This window comes from Sarcophilus harrisii, chromosome 1 (genome assembly GCF_902635505.1).
Source record: "Sarcophilus harrisii chromosome 1, mSarHar1.11, whole genome shotgun sequence".
Lineage (NCBI taxonomy): Eukaryota > Metazoa > Chordata > Mammalia > Dasyuromorphia > Dasyuridae > Sarcophilus > Sarcophilus harrisii.
This window is the reverse complement of record NC_045426.1, coordinates 686,694,153-686,700,676: the sequence shown is the minus strand read 5'-3', so window position 1 is coordinate 686,700,676 and position 6,524 is coordinate 686,694,153.

The window sequence follows — 6,524 nt, the reverse complement described above, 5'->3', positions numbered from 1 at the left end:
AACCGCCAATCCCCGGGGCCCGGACACAGGATGGCAACCGAGCCCAAAACAAAAAAAAAAAACACCCAAACAGGGTTTCCCAGGGCAAAGATCCCCCCCAAACGAAAAACCCTAAGGGCCGGGGGCAAACCGCCCCAAAAATTAAAACCCCTAAAAACGGTAAAAAAAGGGCCCCCTTATTCCCAAAAAGGAAGGAAAACACCCAAAATTCAACCCCCTAAAAGGATTTAAAAACCCAAAACCCCCATGAAATGGGACCCCATAAGGAAAAAGCCAAAAAGCAAAAATTAAATACTTCCCCAGGAAAAGTGGAACCCAAAAGGGGCCAAACCCAACCCCCCCCTTTACTTTGGCCTCAACCCAAAACCCCAAACCCAAAAAAGAAGGGGCGGGAAAAACAAAGGAAAACCCGGGAAAACCCTTTTACCCAGCCCAACCGAAGGGCCCCCAATTTCCAAGAAAACCCCCGGGGGCCCAAAATTGCCCCAAAAACTTTTGAAAAAGGCCCCCCGGCCCCAAAAAATTGCCAAATAAGGGGGGGGGGCCCCCCCCCCTTTCCAACCCCCTTTGCCCAAACAACCCGGGCCAAATTTTTTTCCAATTTTCTACTAAAAGGAAAAAATTTTAGGTCCCGAAAAACCCTTTTCCCCCCCGGCCCAAACCCCGTCCAAAGACTGGGGAAAGTAGGGAAAAAGGGGTAAAGGGGGACCCCCCCCCCGGAAAAGGAGAGGGCCCCCCAAAAGGGGCCGCCCGAACCCCCCCCGGAAACCCAGGAGGAAGGGGGAAAACCCTGGGCAAAAGGGGGGGGGAAACCCCTTTGGGGAAAACGGCAAATCCTCTTTCCCCCCCGCAAACCAAACCCCCCCGGGAAGGGTCGGGGGGCCCCCGGGGGGCCCCAAAGGCCCCCTACCCAAAACAGAAGGGACGCCCCGGGGAGGGGCCCCCCCCCCCCCAAAACCGGGGCCGGAAAAGGGCCCTAAAGGGCCCCCTTTTCCCCGGGCCCAAACCAAAATCCCCCCCCTGGCCCCCTCCAAACCCCCCCCCGGGGGATTTCCCCCCCCGGGGGCCCGGCCCCCCCGGGCCCCAAAGTCCGGGGGTTTCCCCCGGGGCCCCTTCCGGGGCCCTTTCCATGGGTTGGGGCCCCCGGGGCCAACCCCCCCCCAAAGAACCCCCCCCAAACGGGCCCCCCCTCCCAAACCCCCTCCCCCTCCCCCGGGAAAAGCCCGCCCCCAAACCCGAGCCCCCCAAGGGGCCCCCAAAAATCCCCCCGGGGTCAAAAAAACCCCCCCCCCCGGGAGGGGCCCCCCCCCCCCCCGGGGGGCCCCCAAAACCCAAAAAGGGGCCCCCCAAACAAACCTTTAAACCCTTTTCCCCCCCCCCCGGGGCACCCCCCCCCTTCCCCAAACCAACCCAATTTGGGGGAAACCCAACCCCCAAAAACCCCCCCCCCCCCCAAAACCCCAAAAAAAAACAAAACCCCCCAAAAACCCCCCCCCAAAACCCCCGGGGGGAAAAACCCCCGCACCGCCCCCCCCCCAAAAAAACGCCCAGGGAAAAAAAAACAAACCCAAACCCCCCCCAAAAAACCCAAAGGGGGCCCAAAAAACCCCCCAAAACCCCAAACCCCCCCAAAAAAAAAAAGCCCCCAAGGAAACCGGGGGGGAAAAAACAACCCACCCCAAAAAAAGGGCCCAAACCCGAAAAAGAAAGGCCCCAAAGCCCCAAAAAACATCACCCGCCCCCAAACAAAACCCAAACGGGCCCAAAAAAGCCCCCAAAAACCCCAAGCCAAAGGGGGCCCAAAGGGGAAAAAGGGGAAAAAAAAGGGGCCCAAAAAAAACCCCCCCAAACCCAAACCCCTACGCCCCCCCCTTCCCCCTAAAACCCCCCCCCCCCAACTCCTCCCTAAACACCCCCCCCCCCCTTTAAACCACCCTCCCAAAAAAACCCAACCCCAAACCAATTTTTCTCAAAAACCCAACAAACTTTCCCAAACCCTTTTTAAAAACAAAAACCCCACTCCCACTAAAAAAATTTGGGAAAAAAATTAAAAAGTTAAAAATTAAAAAGGTATTAAAGTGAAAACCCTTTTTTCCCCCCATTTCCAAACCCCCTCCCCAAACCTTTCTTTGAAATCCTAAACCTCCAAACCCCCCCTTTTTCCCCCAAAAGGGAAAGGAAAACAAACCCGCTGCCAAAAAGATAAAAAAACCGGGGTCGGGCCGCCCGGGGGCCCGGCCTTGCCCCTTTTTGGGGGCCCCTTTCCCACCCCCCGGGCCTCCCCCGGGCCCGGGGGGGACGGGGGGCGGGGGGCCCGGAGGCAACCCTGGCTTCCCCTAAAAACCAACGAAGCATTTCCAAAGAAAAAGTTTTTTTCCGGGGGAGACAACACAGAAAAGCCAAACCCGGCCCTCCCTCAGGAGCTTCCAAGTAAGGAGTTTTGTGGTTTTTTCAGTCCTGCCCTTTCGCCCCTTTGGGTTTTCTTGGCAAAGACACGGCGTGGTTTCTCCTTCTTCCACTGCAAAAGGCAAAACAGGCAGAGATGAAGGTTTTTAGTATTTTTATAGCGGAGGTCCCTGGGGCCATCTGCCAACCCGGGCTCACCGCCGCCTCAGAGCGCTAAAGTCCGATTTCAGGCCCAACCATCAGGGAAACAAAGGGGGGGGGGGCAGAGCATAGAGAAATAGGGAAAAATCCTCCCCACTTGAGAGGGGAAAGGAAGGGTTGAAGTTCCGGGTTTGGGGGAAAGACATCAAGCAAAGAGACAGGAAGTCCCCAGGAGAGATAAAACCATACATGGACCCGGAGCCCGGATCATTCTCCTAATAAAGGGAAGGGGGTCCACCAAAAGGAAACCCACCCCATTTTAAAGGAGGAAACCAAAAAAAAGGGAATGGGTCCGGTCCACATCCACATAAATCCAACTAAACCCTGGGATTTTCTTCCTTCCCACCGGGCCCCACCCTGTCCCCCCCATCCCCCCAAAAACAAATTTAAACGCAATAAACTCCCCAAAGGCAAACAAGGGAAAAACCCCCACCTACCAACCTCAAGTCAAGCAAAGAAATTAAAAAAACCCACTATTCCAATTGGGGAAAAAACCCCAAACCCCTCCCTTTCCCCATTTTATACCTAAATTCTCCCTGGGAACAAGGGAACACTTTGGCACTAAAAAAAAACACCCAAAACTTTACCACACCTCAACCCCTGGATAACAACACCTTTGGTTGGAAAATTATCCAAAAACCCAGGTTACAAAATCATTGGAACGGGAAAGGACCCTACTCATTCCAAATTAAAATTAAAGCCAAAAAATTACTTTCCAGGCCCATAGAAAACACACAAATGGACCCCCAAACCTCCAATCTCATTCCCAAAACAAACCCCCTAGGGGACAAAATTAATCCCAAACAATTTGCAACCCCACTGCTAAACCCAACCCCATACCTTTTATTTCCCAAAGGAAGCCATTGCCCCCTACCCCTTCCCTCCCAAACCCACAAATAGTCTTACCCCTTTCCTGTCCGGAAAACCATCTCCCCCTTTCCCAACGGGGGGAGGGCCCTGGAAACTAATTTTCCAGGTACCCCTTGGGCCCAAACCGCTTAAACCCCCCCAAAACAACCCCGGGGAAAAACCAAATTTCTTTCCCAAGCCGGGGAAAGGGGGACAAAACCCCCACCCCCCAAACCCTTTCCCCCAAAACCCCGGGAAATCCCACCCGGAAACCCAAAACCGGGGCCTTTCTTCCAAAATCCCCAATTGGGCCGCCCCGGTAAAACCACCCGGTTAACCCCCCCATTTGGGATCTAAAAAGCAATTCCCAAGGGAAAACCCCTTGGAAAACCCCAAACCGGGGGAGGGGTTTAAACCCTTCCCGGGCCAAACTAAAACCCAACCCTTGAAATAACCACAGGGGCAAGGCCTCCCCTCCCCTCTTTGGGCCCCCCAAAAAACCCCGGGGTTATTTTGTTGTCCGCCCGGGAATGGGAAAAAACCCCGGCAAGGGGGTAGGGAATCCCAAAATTCCACCCGGCCCACAAAATCCCCCCCACCTTCCCCCTTTCCCGCCCGGGGTACCCCGCCCATTCCGCCAAAACCCCCAGGCACCCCCCCCCCCCCCCCCGGGCCCCATAACACCCCACGCGGGAAAATCTTCCCCACCTTCCCCGCGCCGCCCCGCAAAACAATCCCGCAAAACCTAACACCGCCAACCCCCTCCCATCCCTCAAAAAACTGGTCCCCTATTTCCCCCCCCAGCCCAAACACCAACGCCCGGCCCCGGGCAAAAAAACATGGGCCAAACCCCAAAAAACCCCAAACGAAAAACCACAAAAAAGGAAAAAACACGGCCCAATCACCCCCCCACGAAAATCCCCCGCCTTGGGCCCCTTTCAATCGGACAACCCCCCAAGGAAAAACAAAATTTCCCCGACATCCCACCTGGCCCCACCCCCCTCCCCCCGCCCCCAGGAACCAACCGGGCCCCGCCCCCCCGCCCAGGTACCGGCCAGGAACCCATCGGGGTTTCCCCTAAACCCCGGGACCCCCCAAACCCCGGCACCAATCCCCCCCCTTCCCCTCCACCACGCGGTCCGGGGCCAAAACCACCCGCCCCCCTTTCTTCCCACCATCCCACAACAAAACCCAGGCCAAAAAACGGGGAAAACCCATCACCAAGGTCTAACGCCCCGCCCCCCTCCCTAACACCCCACCGCCACCCCCCAAACGGGCACCCCTTCCGGAAATCCCCGGGGAACTTAAGCCCAAAGCATGGGAAAACAAAATACCGCCAAAAACCAAAAAAAAACCACTTTTTCAATCAACGCCCATCGGCGCCCAAAAAACACTCCGGCAAACGGGAGGGACCGTTCTCCCTCTTGCCCCCACCCAGCAAAACCATGTTTTTCCTTTTCACTTTCAAAGGAAAACCAAGGAAGGCAGAATGTCAATCAAATCACCGTCAACAACAGCTAAAACATCCACGTAAGAAAAACCCAAGTCAGGAAACGCCCGTTCCCCAAAAATCGAAACCACCCTTTCCTCGCCCGCGTAAAAAAAAAAAGGCAAACCATTTTGGTTCTTTCCAAACAAACTCCTCCCCCTCCAAATAGGAAAACCCAAACCGCCTTTAAACCCTAATTGGCCCCCCCGCCCTTCCTTAAAACAAAAGGCCAAACCTGAAAAACCAAAAAACTATTGCCATTTTTCAAACCCCAGTTTTAGAAAAATGATCCGAAAATAACCAACCAAAAGCCAAAGGGGTCAAAATCCCCCGCACACCCCCAAAATCTGGGCCCCCCTAAAAAATTTTTAAAATCTTAATTTAACTTTTCTCTTTAAATTATTGGTCAACCCCATCTGGGGGGGTGGAGGAACAGGGAAAAAGAAACAAAAGTTGCTTTCCAAAAAATTACCGCATAAACTAAAAAAACATTAAAAAAAAAAAAAGAAAAAAATTGCGGGTTACCGAGGAAAATAACTGAAAATTAAACACCGGGAAAATTTGAAAAAACAAAAAATCCACCTAAAAAAGGCCAAATTAAAAAAAAAAGAAAAAAAAAAAACTTTTATGTTTGGATTTAAAATGACAGCTATGAGCAAAACACGATTCGTGTAAAAAAGATCTGGGGGCTTCAGTGGACCATACACTCCCTAAGTTGACAATGACAGTAACAACAGGTAACATGACCTTGGGCTGCATGAGGGGAGACATAGCTTCTAGGAAGAGGTAATAAGGCTCAGTGTAGTCTGAGAGTTTAGAGGAAGACAATTAAAAGGTACTTAACAAATACGTGGGGCAGCTAGGTGGTGGAGTGGGTAGAGCAGAGTGAGGAAAACTTTCTGATCTGGCCTCAGATACTCATTAGCTGTGTGACTCTGGGCAAGTCACTTCCCCCTGTCTGCCTCAGTTTCCTCAACTGTGAAATGAACTGGAAAAAGAAATGGCAAATCACCCCAGTGCCTTTGCCAAGAAAATAACAAATCCAGCCTTAAACGCTTACTAGCTTGGTGGTGCTGGGCAAGTCGCTTCCCCCTGTCTGCCTCAGTTTCCTCATCTGTAAAATGAGCTGGAGAAAGCAATGACAAAGCATTCCAGTATCTCTGCCAAAAGGGGTTACGAAGAGTCGGACACATCTCAAAAAAGACTTAATAAAAATCAATACTTGTTGACTGCCCGATTGAGGCTATTTCCAGTAGGATTTTTCTCTTCTTAAGGCCAACGGGAAGCCATTATACCTATTTCTTCAGGGTTTAAGATGGGGTATAAGAGGCCCAGCCTGGCAAATAAAAAGACGCCCAGCTCTAGGTTCTGGGGGAGCGTGTCCTTGACCAGAATCCACAAGTTCTCCTATCACAGGAGTAGACTTTACTATGGCAGAATCCCTTAATACCTCTATGCCTCAATTTCTTCATCTGTAAAAACGAATGGGAAGAAAAGTAAAGGATAGTTGGCTGGCTAAAATAATCTCCCAAATTCAAGTTGTATAAATATACTCTAAGTAAACCTATCAGATGGAAAT